The 20,325-nt window shown below is 38.9% G+C and overlaps 1 protein-coding gene across 9 annotated transcripts in view; it reads right to left on the bottom strand.

The window, feature by feature from the left end:
• The window catches only part of LOC126869922 (origin recognition complex subunit 2), a 113,618-nt gene that overhangs the window by 32,129 nt on the left and 61,164 nt on the right, over nucleotides 1–20,325 (bottom strand). For 8 of the 9 annotated variants that reach the window (XM_050627129.1, XM_050627127.1, XM_050627125.1 and 5 more), the window contains one exon: nucleotides 15,187–15,248. The gene's annotated coding sequence lies outside the window, so the exon portion shown is untranslated. Of the gene's footprint in view, nucleotides 1–12,841; nucleotides 13,333–15,186; nucleotides 15,249–20,325 lie in introns of those variants that run through there. The other variant, XM_050627124.1, reaches the window with a different exon arrangement.

The following is a 20,325-nucleotide window of genomic DNA, read 5'->3' as shown; positions in this document are numbered from 1 at the left end:
ACTTTAGATGAGCACACTTCCTCTAACAATGATAAATCCAACCAATCTCAAAATGGAATCCGATCGAATCAAATGTAAAAGCAACGCGAAAAAGCTAAAAGAATGTACGAAATTGCAAACAGTTGCTAACAATCCGCGTAATTGCACGAGGAGGAGGCAGAGAAATTTTTGTTAACGTTCGACCAGTCGGAAACCAGCAGGAAGCACGGCGTTTCCGTTTCTCCTTTTACGCTCGTCGTTCGGCTCGATCGAGGATACGCACGAAAGGTATCGACACAGAGACTCGAAAGTGTGCAAATAGAGCGAATGTGAAGGGGTTGCGGGCCACGGAGGATGTGTTCAACTTCTAACTTCCAACTTGTTCTAAATTATAGCGTACACCGGTACGATTGGCGAGGATCGGTTAAATGGGATCGGCGATGACCAGTATAGCTCGCAAATTTATTTTAGCCATTAGCACTGTGATCATGACGGATCTTTATACGTTTACGAGAAATTGAAGAGCACGTAATAGGCAAGGATATAGCGCAGAAATGTGTCTTGTTTCGCGAAGAAATTAGATAAATAATCCTATGTTTAACAGTTTCGCGGAAAATTCTACAGAAAAGTTTAGTTTCTTCCGATAACTTCGTTCATCGCTGAATATTTCTTCTTTAAGGCTCATCGACAAAATATACCGGATGTCGGACGGGTGTGAGCTTGAGTTTCGGGCGTTGCTCCAGTTTAGCCGCTAATATTGTGTAGAAAGTGGCGGGTAGGGTTCTTGTACGGTTGGAGAACGGTGGCGGAGGAGCAAAGAGAGGTGGCGGAGATGGTGACTGTGCAGGGTAGAAGAAACTACCACCGTTGAAGAGAGGAGGAGGAGAAGGAGATTGGTAGGGTGAAGGCAGACAGAGACGAATTGAGAGAGAGAGAGAGAGAGAGAGAGAGATGCAGACAGAAGGGCGGAGGAGAGGGGGAGGGACTAGGTGATTGTGTTAGAGAGCGAGGCAGAGCGGAATGGAGGGTTCAGACGAGGTCAGGTCACGGGACGAGCTGCTGTGCTCGGTCGATAGAACGAAGCTACCACCTATGCTACACATTGTGCTACCTATGGAGAATAAACAGCTATACACACGTGCGTGTATATGTATGTTGCCGGCGAAATGTGAAATTTGGTCAGGTCGTGTTTTGACCAGTTGAAACTACGAAACTTCGAACCGTTTAATCTGTTTCAACATACGTTGCGAAACATATCGGTATTTTGTTTAATTTCCAGCTACGTTTAGGTAAAATGCGTTTTACAATAGAGAAAAGAAGATATCTTGGAATTTTTCAATCAATTTTTCTTTCACCATCTGCTTTCAATTGCTTGACAATTTCAGTTTTTATTAAAGTTGTATCCTTCATTGAGTAAAGTTTCCGATAATATAAACTTTTGACAAGTTTACCAAACGTTTTTGCATCTCAACATATTATCAATTACGTTTTTTTTTAGATACGCTATGTAAATTCATTTCACAAACCATGACCATTACTCTTGCCGCGCTCTCTTCTTATACACACAGAAGAGATTTCCCCCGTGAACGGTAGTCCGAAGTAAAAGCAGCGGGAGTATCAATTCGCTGATAGCAACGGCACGATCCTCCGCAAAAACTTAATCGACCAACCATCGACTTCGTTGGAGTTATTCCGACGCGAACGAAATATAAATCACGTGTCTTGACTTTTAACTGCTTCTCGGTACCTTGGTTAAGACATACGATTGAGGTATCATCGAACTGGTTGGCAATCGGACCTTTTTCATGATTTACTATGTGCTTCGAGATGAAACGCGTACAAGTAACTCTTTCGCCTCCGACTGTGATACCATTTCTAGAAAATGAAACGTTCCTCAAAGGTATTTCTTGTGTTAGTAATATTTTTCCGACACAGAAAAGAGTACAAAGCCAGGATTATTATTTTGCAAGGGAGCAAATACATAAATATTTCAATATATAATATCTAAAATGCAATGTAATATCACGTGTTATTTTGATATTGGAATCTCGGTTAAAATAGCGGAAAAGAAGTGAAATTAACTTGTACTAATAGAATCATAAGTAAAAAAAAAAAAAAAAAAAGAAAGAAAAACAGGGATATAGTAAACATTGGCGTACCTAACCTGTTGATTAAAATTTGACGTGTACTCTTTTCCCTGTCCACCAGACACCTACTGGCAACACAGCTTTCTTTTGTATAGTAAGACAATCGTAGTATAGAAGTGACAGAAATTACGGCAACGTGCTTAAAAGAATAAAAAATAGAAAGCAGTATGGACACAACATCCGGAGGATGTTCGACCTCACGCGTGGCCGTTTCCCGCACTTCCTCGTACGGTGTGAGGCCGGTTTGCCTCATGGAAGACCTCGATAAGGTCGCATTAAGGATTCAGGAACGGCACGACGGTGCAGCATCGCGAGAACACGCGCGTCGAGGTAAGTTGGAGGCGGCCCAAGAGGCTGGTGCCAATCGTGGAAAAAGGAAACCTCCAAGACTGCGATAGAAACAGACAGATGGTCTGTTCGACTAAACGATCGATACCGTGTTACCGTGCCATTTTTCTCATTTTTCATTTCGTCCTTTTCTTTTTATCATCGATTCACGTGTTGACAGAACCTCTTGACTACTACAATCATTCATTCTGAAGCGATCTTTGTATATTATAAGCGATTATGGAGCCTGTTACGTTTTTTGAAAACTTTTATAAACCAAATTGCATGCGAATATATATGTAATTATATTAATTTATGTACGTAATGAATATACGTAATATACGTAATTATAATATCGATCGAGTTATCCATTGATTTTTATTTCAATCGAGTTATCCATTGATTTTGATTCAAGCTATAATATCTTATAGAAAGTATATTATACAGATGCAATATTACGTTACATTTGTTGTTATAAACAGACGTCGTCGTCTGTACAATAAGCCGAGGAAAAATTTTCTGTGTTAAGGGGTTAATATACGGGGCGTTCGATATAAAAGTCGCCACGATTTTTCAGATACTTTCGACAATCTGTCAAAAAGACATTCGGAACAAAAGTTAGTCAGCACTAAATCGATGAGAGATCGAGCAATATGTCGTGAATCTCGAGATACGACAATAACGAGCAAAATCTTGTAGGTTACATGTTTCATTCTAGAGTTTCCTTTTTGTCATGGATCTTGAGGCACGATCGAAAGATCGAACGACGATCGTGGAAATGACTTTTACGATAAAACGGAGTCAAAGTCAAGACGGAGATCTGACACGGACCTCGCTCAACTCGGTCAAGGCAGAAGACCGTTAGAGCTCGCAGGACACACTTTATACATAAGGTGGGAAACAGAGAGGGAGGGAGGGAGAGAGAGAGAGAGAGGTCTGTGAGTATCGCACTTTCAGCGAGAAGAAGCGTTGGAGATGACACGATCAATCGACCCGAGCTCATGATCCGCTTCTATCACCGTCCTTGCGTGTATCGACGAAAAAACGATGAAATTTGTACGATCCTCGACTCGTTTGAATATCGCGTATGTGACTTTCGAAATTTCTCTCTTTGTAATAGTGATCACGGTTTTGTTGGTTTGCGGTAATAAGTGTAGTGGTAAATGGTGATTGATCGATGATTGAATCGCTTGCGTATTTATTATGAGCCGTTAAGCGTGATGAAGTTAGAATAAAAAAGGTGTGAGAAAGCGAAAAGGATAAAAAAGTTAAGTAAACCAGCTATAAGTAAGAATGGTTAGTAAAATGATAAAGTAAAAAAGTTAAAAAATGATAAAGGTAAAGTGGAAAAGCTATAATTAACTAAATTTGTTTTTCATAGTTTTTGGGATCGAAGAAATCCACGTGTCGATTGTAATTTCTTGAGTAAACGTAACGGAATAATTAGAGAGCACGAAGAATGATTTGTTTCTTCGAAAGTTTCTCGATGATACCTAAAGAGAACACGTGCTTCGGCTCATTCCGAATTAATCGCCGAATACGAACACAGAACGTAGAATTTTAATTAATCTGACCGACCCAATTCAAAATAAATTCTGAACACAGAGATAAAAAACATTTATTCAATTCCGCTTAATAGCTACACTTCCATTGACTAATTTACAAGGAAGTTGGACAATGTCCTTGACTTTAATCCAACTGTTTTCTTCAAAATTGGATCTGTATCTTTTGATAAAAAAAAAAAAAAAAAAAAAGAGGAATGTAGAAAAATTAGGGAAGAAGAGTTTCATACAAGCAAACGATTTATTTAATGATACAGAAGCATGGGCATTGTGGTTGAACCAATGGTAGAGAAGCATAAGGTCAAAGTGAATCTAACGAGACGATGGTTCTTAAGAAGCGGGTCTTAGCAAGCACAAATTAACCTCTTAAATTATCTCTCATTCTCATTGTTTAGCTCCACTTATTTAAAATATATTAAACAGATTAGATCTAGAAAAGATTAATTTCGACAAATTTAAGGCGATATTTGAAAATATTTTGGAATATTTGCGATAAAGTACATTTGTTTGTCAGAAGCAAGAGTGAGATCGTGGCACAAAAATTCGAGGACAGTAGCATTTAACTGAAATATAATCCAAAGTGTTATACAATCCAACAGTACCAGTTGAGGGTTAAAATCATCAACTAGAAAGAAGGCCAGAATATTTGCGTCAGAGAGAACGAAAGCTCTTGCCAGTATCAATTCTGCACTTCCATCTAATTCGATTGATTAAAACTCATCGAATCGCTCCAACTTCGATCTTAATCCGCAGAAATTCTTGATCCATCGTAATTGAAATATACCTTTAAGGGAAAATCGACCACACAATCTACGATCACGAACAATTCGAACACGATGAATTTTTCATGTAACGGAACGACGAAGAACATTTTCTCTGTTCGCCACGAAGCGTTTAATCCATTAGCGACCAATGACACTTGTTCTTCTCGCAGATAGGAGCGGGAGGTAGAAGGCGCGTTTCGTCCGCAATAAAAATGGGGTCAAATCCCTCTTGTGGGCCAAGGTGTCGCACGTGTTAGGTGATCTCCGCTTTCAGTAACAATCGCACAGCGCGTCCGCGAGAATTATTAATCGTATCTGCTATTATTTGCCGCTTAGACCTCCGCGCGAGATACCAATCTCGGGTATTTGTGGTACTGCCTCTTTCACACCGACCACGTGATTCATTCGCACATTCTATCGGAATTTCTTGAAACGTACGATAGCGTAAGTTTTCCTTTTTTTTCTTTTTTTTTTTCTTTTTTTGCTTAAGATCCGAAATTAATTTTAGATTTCTACTGGAAATAAATTGAGGGGTTGATATGGTAAACGACGTAAGTGCCAGAAACAGAGATTTCCAATATGTACAAAGAAACGTGAAAATTTACAAAAAAAGTGCCATGAACGTCTAGCGTTTATTATCTTCACGGATTTAGAGGTAAGATAAATAGTAAGAGTAGACTGGTTTCAACCACAGTTTACTTGATATTTACGATCTTAGCCTCTGTCTGGCGATAATCGTAAAAGCTATAATAAATTACTCTAGCGCTGGTAACTTTTATCATCGTATTCTACATGGAATTCACATCTTGTTTCATTTTCACGCTCCACTGCATCGAATAAGAAGCTATATACGTTTTTCACGACTAATCGACATGGTACCCTTAACGTTATTGTAATACGCCCGACCTTTTTTGCACATCTCTTTTATTCTCTTCAACGCTTCGTCTACTCTGCTATTTGTAACAAAGGATGTTGATCCGTTTATATTAAACAAATATCGTTATTACATAAACTATTTCCATAGAAAAGATTGCTTTTATATTTCTTTAGCGTTTGCGTCGTTTACCATAATTTTTTAAATTTCAAGTATCGAGTTGGTTCGTTTATATTTATTCTTACGATCGACTTATTAAACGCAGAATATACAGCCAGCGAAATTCTTCTTTTTCTTCTGACCCTCTCTCTTTTATTTCCTACCTTTTTTTTCGATTAACGGCGTATATTCGTTCGACCCTCGCGTATATCCGATTCGCGGGATCGCTCTCGACAACATTGCGTTGGAATATCTGTTTGAGGGTTGCACCCCTCAGACAAGCTCTGATGTATACATTCAGCAAAGGGATTTTAGCGTGGAGAGGAGGAAATCATCGGATACCGACTGCGTTATCATTCAAACGAGCGTATTTGATCGATGCTTATACGACAGACGCTTCGATGCTCCGAGGGAAGAAAAGCGACAAGTTAGAGGGATGGAAAAGAACTTTGGAAATGAAAATCGAAAAGTATCACCCTTCTTCTCTTTAAATACTTAATTGTAATTTAAGATAAAGTTTCTTCGTCTCTTGCGTTAAAAAATTATTCAGAAATGAAGAGGACTTTTCCCCTATTTTCATTTCCACCTCGAAACGCGACTTGCCCTTATTCGCGTCAATAAAACAGCTTAACAAGGTCCGCCACTCGGCCTAATTTCCACGGAAGGTATTTTCTGTTCATGGACGTTTCCATCAACGGCGTGTCTGCCAAGTGAAATTTCCCTCGATCCACCGACGCGTCTCGTGGCAAATTAACGAACATCGATAATTAAAGCACGCAAGAGAAAAGAATATCTGTGGCCTGGTTGAGGTGTCGTGACCAATCCTTCTACCCTGTTGAAAGTTTAAAGGAGGAATTTTCCTCGAGATTTTTCTCGATCGCATCACTAATGACCTTCACCTCCGCGTCTTTCGTCGGTTGCCCATTGATCGTACGAAGAACAGCCAAGATCTTGACCTTCGATCGAAATCAATGTTTTATTCACCCTTTAATCGTTTGTACTATATTTCAATTACCGATCGAGATAATTTCAAGTATCTTATTTTTGAATGATTTTATTTCTTTCTTATTTTTCTGTAACTTATTGTTACAGATATCGAAAATGTTCATCTCGCGTTATTTTCCATTATTCGCGATCTTCTTACTTTCTTACGGTTTTAAAACAGTCTCACGATGAAACCTTCACTTTTCTCATTAGAAAGAAATATCAATTGCGTCGAGTTCCTATCGCTTTCGTCCTTCTCTACGGCTAATTTATCAGCAGAATAAATTAAATCATATTTCTCACAGTCTAATAAAATCCTAATGAAATTGTACTTCCAGCCGCTATTAATCACTAAGGATCGGAAAATTTTTTGCATCTCGTATACATCGGAAAGCAAAAATTACTGTAATTATTATCCAGCGATACAGACTGATGCTCGGTTTATTAAACTTACGTAATATTACGTAAAATCATCTTTTTACGTAACAGTAACATACAGATACACGACGTACGGATCCAGATTGAATCGATTAACGTATCCTTCTCTGCGATACAAATATTTATTCGCTGTATCCAGCTGAAATCGATTTACCAAGTTTGGCCACCTTCCCAATTTCCGACAATTCACGATAAAGCGTATCAACGTTTCAAGTCGATCTTTCTGCAGTCTCCGCCGCTATCAAATATATTTCCACGTCAATAAATATCCTCGCCACGTCTTCACCCAGTCAATTCGACCTTCGACAGATCGATCCACGTTCTTCCTACGCTTACGTTTTAACGTTTATTCGAAATGAAATTCGTTCAACTCTATCCTCCGCGCTTTTGCCCAGTAAATATGTATGTAAATATGTAATATTGCCCAGTGTATATAGTATACGTTCGCAGGTGATGTTTAATGGATGCGGCCCTAGGACATAATTCCGATTGAGAAATACGAACCGTGAACCGCGGGTCAAACGTTATCGCTCGCGCGAACGAACAGTTCGGAACCGCTCCTAGGAATCCGTGGAACGGTTGATTAATTAACGGTGCTCGGGTCGGCTCGCGGTGTCAATTATCCGGACTCGTGCGTGCCAATGGCTCGGATTCGTGCAGATGGACTTACAGAATCGAGGCCGCTGTTCTAAGATTTTTTTGTTTATCACGTTGCTCGTAATCGAACGAAAGATCGAGCTAGAGAAAACTATCTGTGTCAAATATAGCCCCGATTCTTCGTTCGAATCTTAACTTAGAACGCAGCTAACAACTGATGATATATGCATGTAAAATCTGACCTTTTATATTTCTGGAAATATTTCTTTATAGAATCTATTTATTGCGGTGAATATCGACGACAATCGAGAACGTTTGTCCTCTTGTTGCTAACCTAATCTTGGATAACCGTAGGAGATTTCGAGAAATGATGGATATACGTGCGAACAAAACAAAACAGCTGCGTATCGTTATTTTTAACAATAACCTGGCACTTGCTTAAATTATTCCAGCGCTACTTCACCATCACTCTGTGTGAAATAACGAACACGACGCAGAGGCGTGCTTCGTGGAACTTTGCACTTTTAAAAGAGACCCGGTCGGAGCAGCGATCCCATCGTGGAATGCAAATCTCGCGAAATGGAACCGTGCTATGGCGGAATTAATAAGCAACGGAGGGCAGGCGGGCAAAAGGAAACTAAGTTTTACGATTATTCCTCGTCGCTGTGAGAATCGCGAGCGTAACGAGCTTCCATCGACTACCTTTATAAAACGGTGATATAGTCTTGCCTCGCCACAGTACTGTTACATCGAATACTTTGCATTTTTTTCTCTGACTTTACGCCGTCTTAATGAGCGAACGTTACGCTTAATCGAACTTCTAATCGTGTTTCTGATACGTGATTTCATTCAGCGAATATATTTTCGGTTTCGATTCACTCGATTTTTTATAATAATTTATTAAGCCGTTAAGTTGGAATATTAAATTGTAGTCTTGTTGCGATTACGGAATTTGTCGAATTTGCCTATCTTTCATAAAATGAATCGTCGATCATCAATTTTAATTAGCCAGCAAAAAAATATATTAGTTATCCGACGAGAATCTTACATATCGAATACACGTGAACAAATTGCTCAATGATAAGTTCAAGCAACGTCTGGCTTCCAAATTCAATTCATAAGGTCTGTTTCATAACACGAATTTTCTTTGTATTCATCGTTATTCAACTTTTCAACAATTCATATTTGAATTGTAATCGCTTTGACACAATACTCTAATACAAGTAGCTTCAAGAAAATAGGAAAGAAGATCAGAAATTCGACGATCTTTGTAATCTTGACATCTTTGAATCGCTATCGTACTAAGATATCGAGAAAGTAAAGATTCATAATGTAAATACGACTATTTTCGTAAACAGCCAAAGCGGTGACTACACAGTTTCTAACTGCTATTGTGTAAAAATTCACAGCGTGAAAACGACGTGAACGCGAAGATTGACGAGAGAGGATTTTCAAAAAATGTCAGGATATTCTAATTGTGCGTGGACTAAGGCGATGTCCTTCTCGATTCTCACTTGCTTTTTCTCACGGCATCAGCCACGGGTCCGTTAATTGCTTTTATTGGTGCTCCCAGTAAGTTCTCTTCGATTTTGTCAATCGAACTCGATGGTGCGCGTCTCTATATGCCGACAGGAAAATTTCCTGCAAACTTTGGAGACTACGAAGGCCAAAGTTTTCGTGGAGCATCCGGACACTTGTGACGGGAATCGATACGGTAGCCTTGAACGCGAATTTGGAAATCGGCCATTATGATTGGAGAGTCATTGCCAGTGTCTTTGATTTGTCCTTAACCCCGTTCCACGAACGACAGAAATTCTACGCTAAATTCGGACAAGATTCCGATTAAACCGGGGAATAGTCGATTTTGGCAATACGGTGTTTTCTTTGTAATTGATCGTCGCTCATGTTTCTCATAATTGATAGGTCGTCATCCCTACTAAAGGGAGAAGATCCCCCAAGGGGCAACTGTAGTCCCTTTGAAACACAGCAAAGTTTGATGGTTGAAGTTGATCCGAATTAAAACGCGCAGGGAAAAATACTGATTATCCACGAGACAATGAGGAAATTTTTTTTATTCTTGATTCTTTTCAAATTAAACTTTTACCAACTTATTTGTAAGATTTTTCTGATTAAAACGAGATCAGACACGATATAATTTAAATCGTACTTACATTTTAAATCACATTCCAGTCGAGAGAAAATAAGTTAATGTCACTAAATAAGTAACTATGCTGCGAAATATATTGTGTTTGGTCTTGTCTTGTCATAATCGTATATTGGTAAAAGCTTTATTCGATAAAGATGGAAAATTAAAAGATTCCGATGTTGCGTTAACATCGTCTAGGCGATATGTTTCTTTTCATCAAGCCGACTCTTGGAGTCCTTCTCTCTTCCACTCGCAATATCCTTTTCTATGTTCGGCAAAATGCCGAGTCTATTACATGGAATCGAGGTCTGTACGCGATAACGTGATTACCAAAGAGTCACGATTTTCCATCAATTACGGAAAAAATACTGTGTTATTTTGATTTCAAGAAAACTGAAGAAATTTAATCTGCGTTAATTCGAGACATTTAAACGCCTTTGAAATTTATTTGGCTGGTTTAAGGCTAAGTTCGCTCGATAGTAGATTTCAATTACTCAATCCAATCTTACCTTTACATTTGCTCGGTTGAATTCCACTTGTCCCGCTCTCTAAACAACTTCCTTAAACAGAGACACTTTCCAGTGCACAGGAAAACCTCGAACCTCTAATCAATTTCTTTCAATCTCAAGATCTATCAACAATAATTATCCTTGTGATTGTAAGCAAACAATGATAACTAAACTTGGACAGAATTGCATCTGCTCGAGGCCTGCGTCGAATTCTTCAAACCAACGTACGTTCATTACCATATTTTTCCAAATATCCCACGGATTTTTGTACAGAATACGTGGTTAAACGCACGAACAAACGAACAAAAAAAGAAAAAAAAAGAAATTCGAAGCTCAAGAATGACCAAGCAGTCGACACGCGAAGGTTTCTTGGGTAATTTTCGCTGAGGTTCCGTTTTACGGCGCGCAGCCTTCGGTGGCGACGAGCCTTGGGACACTTTCATGTCGAGCCTACGATCGATTCCATTGATTATCGACACTGAGGTTAAGGTTGGCCTGTCGTTTCAACGGGGTGGCACCGTGGAAAAAAAAAAAGTTGGTGCTCGCCATCGATTTTCCGCTCGATTCTCGACCTGATCGCGCGATACCACAGGTCCACCGTTTTCAATTTCTCGAATTATCGAGCAAACCCGTTTTCCGACTGACGAAGTGGAAAAATATGAAAGGATTCATTGGCTGTGTTTTTAGCAAACGAAAGAAATGCTTTTTCTTAAGCAAAACTCTCTAGAAAAATTGACGTAGTATATCACAAACAATTCTCTGCGGCTAAACCTGCCACAAGCCAAATCGATCAACTTCACTTTCTATCAATTTTTTAGTCTCATTACACAAGTGGATTATTGTTTGCCAAAAGAAGAGGATTGTGTTCGCAATGGGATAATCGAATTTTTTGGATAATCGAATGACTCGCATTAAAATTATGTTCTACATGAAAAATCATAATTCTTAAATCATTCGGTGATTCATTTATATTCTATAAGGGTCTGTAACGTGTATTTGTACATTTTGAAAATTGTACAATACGTTTTATCGTATGTGTTTATAAACTTTCTCACATAATTCTGATTGCCTTAGCGTTCTACGACTCGGTACAACTGAAATATCCATAGCGTCGTTATTACAGGAAAATTACGGACTGCAATCGTGATAAAAAATGTAATCGTTTCACGATGAATGATTAAGAAATTAATCATGGCCATTGGTTACAACGACTTTTAATACTTTCCTTACTCGTTAATCATTGATTACTGGTTATCGAATAATCGATAATCATGATCGTTAACCTGATTTTATATTAATATAATATATAATAATTTTCAATCATTAAGCGGATTACGTTTTCCCCAATTCACGGGGACGTTACAGTATACTAGCTTGTATCTCACAGTCGAATGAATATGCACAATATTTACCAGACTAACCGATGTTCGGAAAACCGATATTCGGATAATAGAGGTTGCGCTGTAGTAACTTCCAAGGTAAATAAAATAATTCCCAAGGTAAACCGAAGGAAAAGAATCTACGACTCTGAAATTTATTTTAACCACGTTCAATAAAGATCGACGAAGAAAGCGCGCGATATCCCTCGTGAGCGTAGAGATTACTAACGGAGCAGAAAATACGGAAAACTCGGTGACCCGTGCGTAACGTGTTAACTTGCACAATTTCGATGGTAGAAAAAAAATAGGACACCCAGAAGAAACAAGGTCCCAGGTTTTCCACGAAAACAAACGAAATCGGGTAGCGACTTTCTACGATTATTCACGCCACTGAATCATAACCGGCTCGTTAGAATGGAAGGAAAACCGTCTGACCATTAGGAATACGTATTAACCTTTTCGCGGTTCGTATTGCCAGACGTAGTGGTAAACAGAGAATAAAGAAACAGAGATACGAAAGTAGAACATGTAAGTATGTACATGCACAATTAAAACACAATGGAGGAATGTATGAATACAAATGAATAATAAATAATCTCGTTTTAATTACTCAAGGATTATCTCGTATTTAGTTTCACTGTGACAATAATTTTAATCTGTCGACGAGTTTCGACTGAACTGAGGGATCACTCAGAATAACACGAGCTACGTAATTAATTTATTTGCTGACTCAACCACTTAAAATTGCAATGTTCAAGTTTATACTATTATACTATTGTTCTGTTCACGCTAATAGAATAATACTAGGGTCTTTACAATAATCGATAATTACGCAACATGTAAAGTACACTAAGAAATATATAAAATCTCTAAACTGTCGTACTTGCTAGAATTTTTAAAACAAACGTCTCCTTAGCCTTATTTAAACATTTATGTTCATAGAACTATGAATTTGCATGAAGCAAAGCAAGCTACGAAGTAACTACGAGCCTCTCTTTAGCTTTTATTTAATCAATTATGAATCTGCATAAAGATCCGCGATCTAGTAACGATCTACTTCCATTAATTCGTTCTAATTGCAAGTCGTCACTGGAACATCGTGTATCACATAATATATTTATATTCTCTATGAAGCAGAAAGGATGGTCCCGATTGTGGTGGTCGAGTAGGAAATCACGGAGGTCACACGGGGTTATGTCTCCCGTGGGCTTGGCATAGAATCGAGGAACAGAGTGAGAGTTGGTGTACGCGAAGGATGTCCTCGAACGCTCGTTTTATGCGTCCTAGACGACCTCACCGTCGAAAATAACCATTTCGATGGTCGCGTCTACGTATACCCACGCCTTTTCTCGCCCATTGTGCGCTTTCCCGTTCAGTATCGCCGCGTGCTTGCGCAATCCCGGAAGCGGCGCTGCCTTTCGTTTCTCCCGTGGAACCAATAATCCGAACGTTCTTGGCCAATGTTCTCTGCGAATTTGTTCCGTATGAATCAGTATATTCGCCAGAAGAACATAGCCTGTGATTCGTAAGAAATAAGGAAGGATCTAGACCCGTTAGATTCGAAACTACTCAAACTTTCGAAATGCGTAATAAGTGTACGAGACAAAGAAGTGGAAACTTCAACGAATGCAAAGAATTAATTAACGTTGGCAGATGACAGCGATTTCACGATAAAAATTTATCAGAAAGCAGATATTTTTTATGAAATGTCCATTGAAGAGAGAAACGTGTTTTTAATTCGATTTATAGTTAAGTTAATAGTATACTTTGGATAATCGAGAACTTTTGTATGGGACAATAAGCGGTACCTGGGAAGGGCTGCAAGAGTTCTGCCGAGTTTGAATAGATTAAGCCGGAAGTGTACGGGTATGGGTCTAGGGAAGGAGAGTATAGGAGTACTGCAAGTGACAAGTTCGCTAACTAAATCGCTCCCCTCTACAGCGTAACTGTAAAGGATTGTATACGAGAACAGCTCGGTTTTAAACACGAAATTCAATTAGAATAAAAATCACCATTAACGTCACACGTTGTCGCGTACAAAAGAGCTTTGCGGCAAAATTCGTTAGGGAATGTTTTTAACAAGGCTACAGAGAAGAGTGAAATAGAAACGACACACAGGCGATGTTCGCGTAATAAATGCATTAGGATCGTCGATATTAGCGACGATATCTTTATGTAACCGAGGACGAGTGATGTCACTTTCGCATATTCACAATAGCTACGCGATGCCACGGATGCGAATTGCCGGTTGCTGCTTCTTCGTCCTCGTTAGTAAAATACTATCGATTACCGTAGACCCCATAAAGGAAGGGTTAAACATTCCCGAAGACTAACTAGGAATTATCTAGCCGCGTCAATTTTCCTCGAAGATGCTTTCGCACTAGGAGACGATGCGGAAAAGTGAAAGCAATTTCTTCCTCGAGAAATTAACAAGATCGAGCGACTGTACAGAGTTTAAGCAGCTTTCCTATCGACTCAAATTGCCATGAATTTACAGATCGACGTCTTACAAAAATGTTTTACAAAGATCTTACGAGACTCGATGTACGAATTTTTATGCTTCTACTAATTTATTACATTTATTATTATCTGTACAATTTATTTGTTCATTGTAAAATTTGTATTAAGAAGAAAATCGAAATGGAAGGTAGATAACGACCATGGTCGTATGAAAGAGGTACATGCGTGTGGATATTTTTAAGCAATAGCGTACGTTCGATTTAAGAATCGTATTCGGTGAAGACACCGCCGAATCAACATGCATTGGCGAGGAATTTATAGAATTCCGGTACGAGCTAGCGCGAAGGCCAGGAGAGACTGTTAAAGATCAAACTGAGGCGAGCGTAAACAGGAAAACAGGTTTCGCGGATCACTTTGGCGCGGTCTCGTTTACTAATTATCGCGTTATTACAAATGGCGCGGTGTAGCGAACGATTCGCGTGTATACGAGCCGATTCCAAAGCAAACTACTGGCTGAAGATGCGCTCGATACGCACGCCGAGTCGTGATGTAACTCGAGATAGAACCAACACACAACTTCCTTTTTGTGAGAAACAAATCCGCGTTTCAAGCGCCTGTTCTTTACATAAAAGGATTCTCACTGTTAATACTTCGAGATTTTGTTTCTTCTTGTTATCGAAAATACATTAGATATATCTGTATTACATAATGATTTTTCATTCATTTCTGTTTCACAAGATTACGATAGATCATTCTGTTAGGTTCGAAAAAGTATCGAAATGAATGAAACTGAACAAAGAAGGACGATAACAGAGAGGATACAATGGTAGTCGTAGAAGAATGTATTGACGTGCTACTTACTCGTCGACATAGCTCGTTTTGTTCAGGCAGCGAGGCCTGAGCACGGTTCAAATAAAGGACATCTGAAACCAAAAAATGAAAGGAAGATTGGTACAAGGCAAACATAAAGAAACAGAAAATCGTTGACATTTTATGTTCGCTCCCTTCGCAATTTTTTCTTAAAAATATTCATTTAAAGGAGATTTCGATTGATTTTTGCTCTGTACCTTAAAATCGATCTTTCTAATATGTCTCGACAATTTATTCAAGCATCGTTTGTTAGCGTATGAAATATCGCGCATAGAATATATTATTATCCTAAATTAACGTATTATATCATTTTGTATGTGAATTATATTTACAGCGAAATTATTCGACGAAGAAAACTAATTGAAATCAGCAATTCTACGTTTCTCTCAACACAGTCTGATCACTGCTTGCTCTATTTTATATTATTCGATCGAAAGGAGCGCGGAGGTATCGAGCACGCGATCATTTCGCCGCTAGACAGCCAAGATGGAAAGAAGACCAGCTTTCAGCTAACTACTTTCGATTGTCAATCGTCGTCGGTGGCCACGTTGTCGAGGTGAAAATCGGCGTTAGAAGCTAAAGGCAGAAACTTTCAAATCTCCATTCCACCCGGGCACTCGCCACTTTTCACTGGTTACTTTTCACTCGGCCGCGGCATGATTCACTTTCCTCCGGTGGGCGTTCCGCCGCGAAAAAGCCGTAAGAACCGCGTGGAAAGGGGCGAAACAGATCATGAAAGTCCGCCGTAACTCTGGCCGGCATCAATGTTTTTCCGTTCTGTCTCCTATACGGAGTACGCAGGTATTTACGTTGCAAATAAATACGAGTTGGTCTTTCTTTGCAGTCGAGTAAATCCGGATCATGGCATTAATACCTTTTTATAACGAGTTCTGCTTTTAACGTTACGACTAGCAAGTAAACGGTTTTCGATTTATTTGTGCCATTCTTAAGCGTGCAATGTCTTCCGATAAAATTAATTTTAACTTTTATCGAAATAGAAAGCTATCTTATAAATACGTATATATCTATTTATTTTCGTTGCACCACTTTAATTAATACTATTTATCTCTGTACGTAGTATATTTAGGAACTGTATCGCTGTTTCGTTGCCCTATTCTTTGTTTCTATAAAACTTCGCAAACTGAGATTGGAGGGATAAATACGTTTTGTATTCGAGTTTTACTTTGAAAATCCTCCGGATCAAAATTTCCTGCAATAAATCTCTCACTCTGTATATTCAATTTCAGTTTAAAAATACGTGGGGTCGAAATGGTGGGTCGACTCCCTCACACACACAGTGAGAAAGCTTCCTTTATATTTCAATTGTCCATAAATGCATAAACATCCGCGGTCCATTCGTTGCTTCGATTCTTTCTTCACTGCCATGGTGCCATTTTAAACAGACAGTCCAAGGATGAGTCCACACCCAGCCTTACATTCTATACGCCAGACCAAACAATGCATTCCAGTTCCCAGGCTTGGAAAGCCTTCGTGTGTATTCATTTCATTTTTTGATAGCCGTTATCGACCTCATAGAGCACGGTCGAGGGCAAAGGGTGAAGGCAACGAGGGAAAGGAGGCACAGATGGAATGGTAGAGTAGCCACAAGAGGGTTCTGAAACAGGATAGAAAGAGAGAGAAAGACCTGAATACTGTGTGTGTGGTACCGGATGAGGAGAAGGTCTAGAAGAGGAGGGAGAAGGACGTTCGGGGGGACGATTTGGACAGCGACGTCCCTGAGCCACTTGCCACAGTAGGTCAGCTCTCTTCACCTCACTTTGCCTCGTTTTTTCTTTTTTTTTTTTTTTTTTTTTTTTTCTTTTCGAGCCATCGTTTCACACACAACTCGAGGAGGATCTTCGGTCGTCGCTCGACCGACGATACCTTTCGTTTCGATTCTTCCTTTCCGCCCCCAAGTTTCACTTGGTTCACCTTTTGTCCCCTCTTTGTCGGTATGTTTTCGTTTTAATTTAAGCAGCTACACTGTCGGCTGTAAGTACCAGGACGCGTATATGTTACGATTATTTCGATACATTCACGGATTTTACTCTATTGATATTCTACTCTAATGGTATTTTGCGTTATAAGGTACATAGGATACGAATGAATTTTTGGATTTATGATAAGATAATTGAAAGAATACAAAGAGAGTAAAGCATTCGATTTATGTTAACGCCACGAAACGTTCAAATACTTGTGACCAGCAGTGTATGTTTACATCTTCGTACAATAAAGACGCCATTTTTGTGGAAATAAAATGGTACAAAATTTGATTGAAATTTTTCAGCGTTTCCCACGCGAAAACGACTACGAGCTTGTTTTCGTATCGTCGCTTTATATGTTTGGAAGCGAATATATTATTATGTAAAGTTTTATGAGCAGTCGATCAACTACTACTCTTTTCGTTTTCACTCATATACGATGGATGTGGAAGTTCTCAAAAGATAATCTATTTTTCAGAGATTCGTGTGTCGTAACGTGATGATATAGGGCATCGTGAATTTTATGATAAATTCTAAAGAATACCGTTTATGACATAATGTCCCTTCGCCAATTTTTTAATTTATAACGTTCGTCGGTGAAAGACATCTTAAAAATATCCGTTGATATTTAACGCAAACTCGATACTTTTCACTGCCCTTATTTTTTAATTATTTTGTATCGTTTCTATCGCACGAGGACCAGAGCATGTTCGAGGAATTTAAAAAATAGAAGGAAGAAGAAGAAAACTGTTTCAATAGCCGATTAAAGTGTATCAGTTCCCGATATCGAAAAATTCTTCGAAATATTGAGTTCCAGTGGAAATATCGGTGATATTTTTCATTGAGAAATTATTATCAGGATCCGTTGGTGGAAAGCAAGCCTGTATAGCCTCGTATGCGACAACGCCTGACTATCGTTCCACGTATTTGCATGTAATGTTCTTACCCTAGGTAGAAACAGCTACGCGTCTTAATCGAGCCAACTCCGTAGAAACCGTCAGCACGTGTACAGGGCACTGAATACGGACAAAGGCTGTTGAACGTACTTGCTTGCTTACTTTGACGACTGGTGTGTCGCACGTGGGACGCTAGCCTTCGGGGATAACATCCGTTTACTACGAATATAGAAAATATACTTCCTGCACTCGCGCTTTCGTAATTTATTACAAAACCGCATCGTTTTTCATTGGCCGTCAAAGTGTTGCACTTTCGACCTATCAATTTAATCTATTTATGGAATACAAACTTTTACGATTATGCAACTAAAAATTAACAAAGACAATATTTCAGTATAATTCGTTTTTGGTCTTTGCAGATATGAATACGTATATATATATGATATATTTGTAATATAAATCAAACGACACGTAAAAAGAATACAAGCATTTTTCCATTTCTCGAAATAGCATTGTCTTTTCCCCGGGAAAGTAATAAGACTAGAGAACAATAACATTTCTGGACACGTTGAAATTATTAAGCGCTACGTTCCTATTACAGGGTAATCGAAATTCTGTCCGTGTAACACATGTTCCAACGGAGCGAGCTGACTGCTCGATTATACCGGCTAATTCGATTACTTCGACGAGCTCGAACACACTCGATCTACTCGAGAACTACATTTTATTAACCTTACACCACGCTAACAATTGTACCAGACAGAATAAAGAGAGAAAAAGAAAGGGAAGGGAAAACGAAAATATCAAATTTTTCTTATCAAATTAAATTACATTGATCAGCTATCGTAATTGGAATTCTATCTAATAATTTTTAAGTATTTCGAATTATTCAAGCAACTCCAACTGATCGTGGATCTTCAACCAGGAGAAAGAGAAAAATAGAAAGGAAAGAAAGGAAATAACAACTTAAACGTGCGTCGACGTGTGTCAGTGACGTTTGTTAGTTATGTTAACATCGTCCATAAATCGATCAGAACCGTAGGTGTTACCGAACATACGAGAAAACCAGCCGTCAGGCTATTGGAGCAGAACCACAACGAGATTCCTGCTCTATCCGCGTATTAAAGCGTCGCCGTTCTTGCATGGACGAAACTGCACGGCTCGTGATCGTTTCCAGGTTGTGGAACCGGTACGCTCTACTCCTGAAATTCTTCCACGCGAATCGGCCGGCCCTTTAAATCTCCGTTCCACTTGGAATTTCTGTTCGAGCTCTTACTGGAACCGAGCGTACGTGATAAAGAATCGAATTTTGTAAAGCAAAGGATATTCTATATCCGTGTATGTGTGCGTGATTTCATTTCCTATTTCTATTGAATATTTGTTCGCCTGTAAATATAGAACTTGGATGCGAATCCGATACGAGTCTCCTGTCTACATGTTCTAAATTTTACGAATCGATATCGTTGTCCTCGACGTCCCTGTAGCCGTCCTCCGTTTCTATAGAAGACAGACTCGAAGTATACGAGAACGAACGATTAACATTCAACAATTTCATCCGAACAAATGACAGAAATCTCTTACTTCCGTGAAAACACAAATATTGTACAGTTGCAATCTACGATCGGAACGCTCCTTTTGCCTACGACGGATAAATTCATTTTCTCAAATTTACAATTTTCTTTTCTCCGACTCTACCTGTTTAATTTCAAGTAAAAACGTTAAAATTGTCTAAGATATAACTATCATCCTTGCAAAAGATTGATTATAAGATAATTTCGTTATACTTTGATTTTTCTAGCACTTTTTCTATTATTCAATATCCTTTGAAGTAGATCATCGTCTTTTAAAAATTAGATAACAGCAACAGATTGATCGATACATTCGAGCTAAACTTATATAAAATACATTGTGAAGAATTGGAAAGAAATTCAACTATACCTAGGTTTGATATCGATCGACATGTTACGCGTGACAGATGGAAAATACTTAATTCAACGTGTCAGTCTTTGTCGTAGTAGGTACGGAGGAAGTGGAAGGTTTAAATTTCCAAGAGAAGCTCAATTAAACTCGAACTTTCGCAAACTGCTATATCTCAGCGTAATCGAATGGTTCGATATCGCCGTCCTCGACATCTTGGTGGTTGTCCCTTTCCCAGACGTTTATTAGTCCGCGAACGGAGAACTTATCGTTAACCTCGATCCTCCTGAGCCACGATGTTAATACCCACTCCCACTTGTCTAACTGTACTACTA

This window comes from Bombus huntii, chromosome 10, assembly GCF_024542735.1.
Source record: "Bombus huntii isolate Logan2020A chromosome 10, iyBomHunt1.1, whole genome shotgun sequence".
Classification (NCBI taxonomy): Eukaryota; Metazoa; Arthropoda; class Insecta; order Hymenoptera; family Apidae; genus Bombus; species Bombus huntii.
The sequence above is the reverse complement of the archived record's forward strand: the minus strand, read 5'-3'. Positions and strand labels throughout refer to the sequence as shown.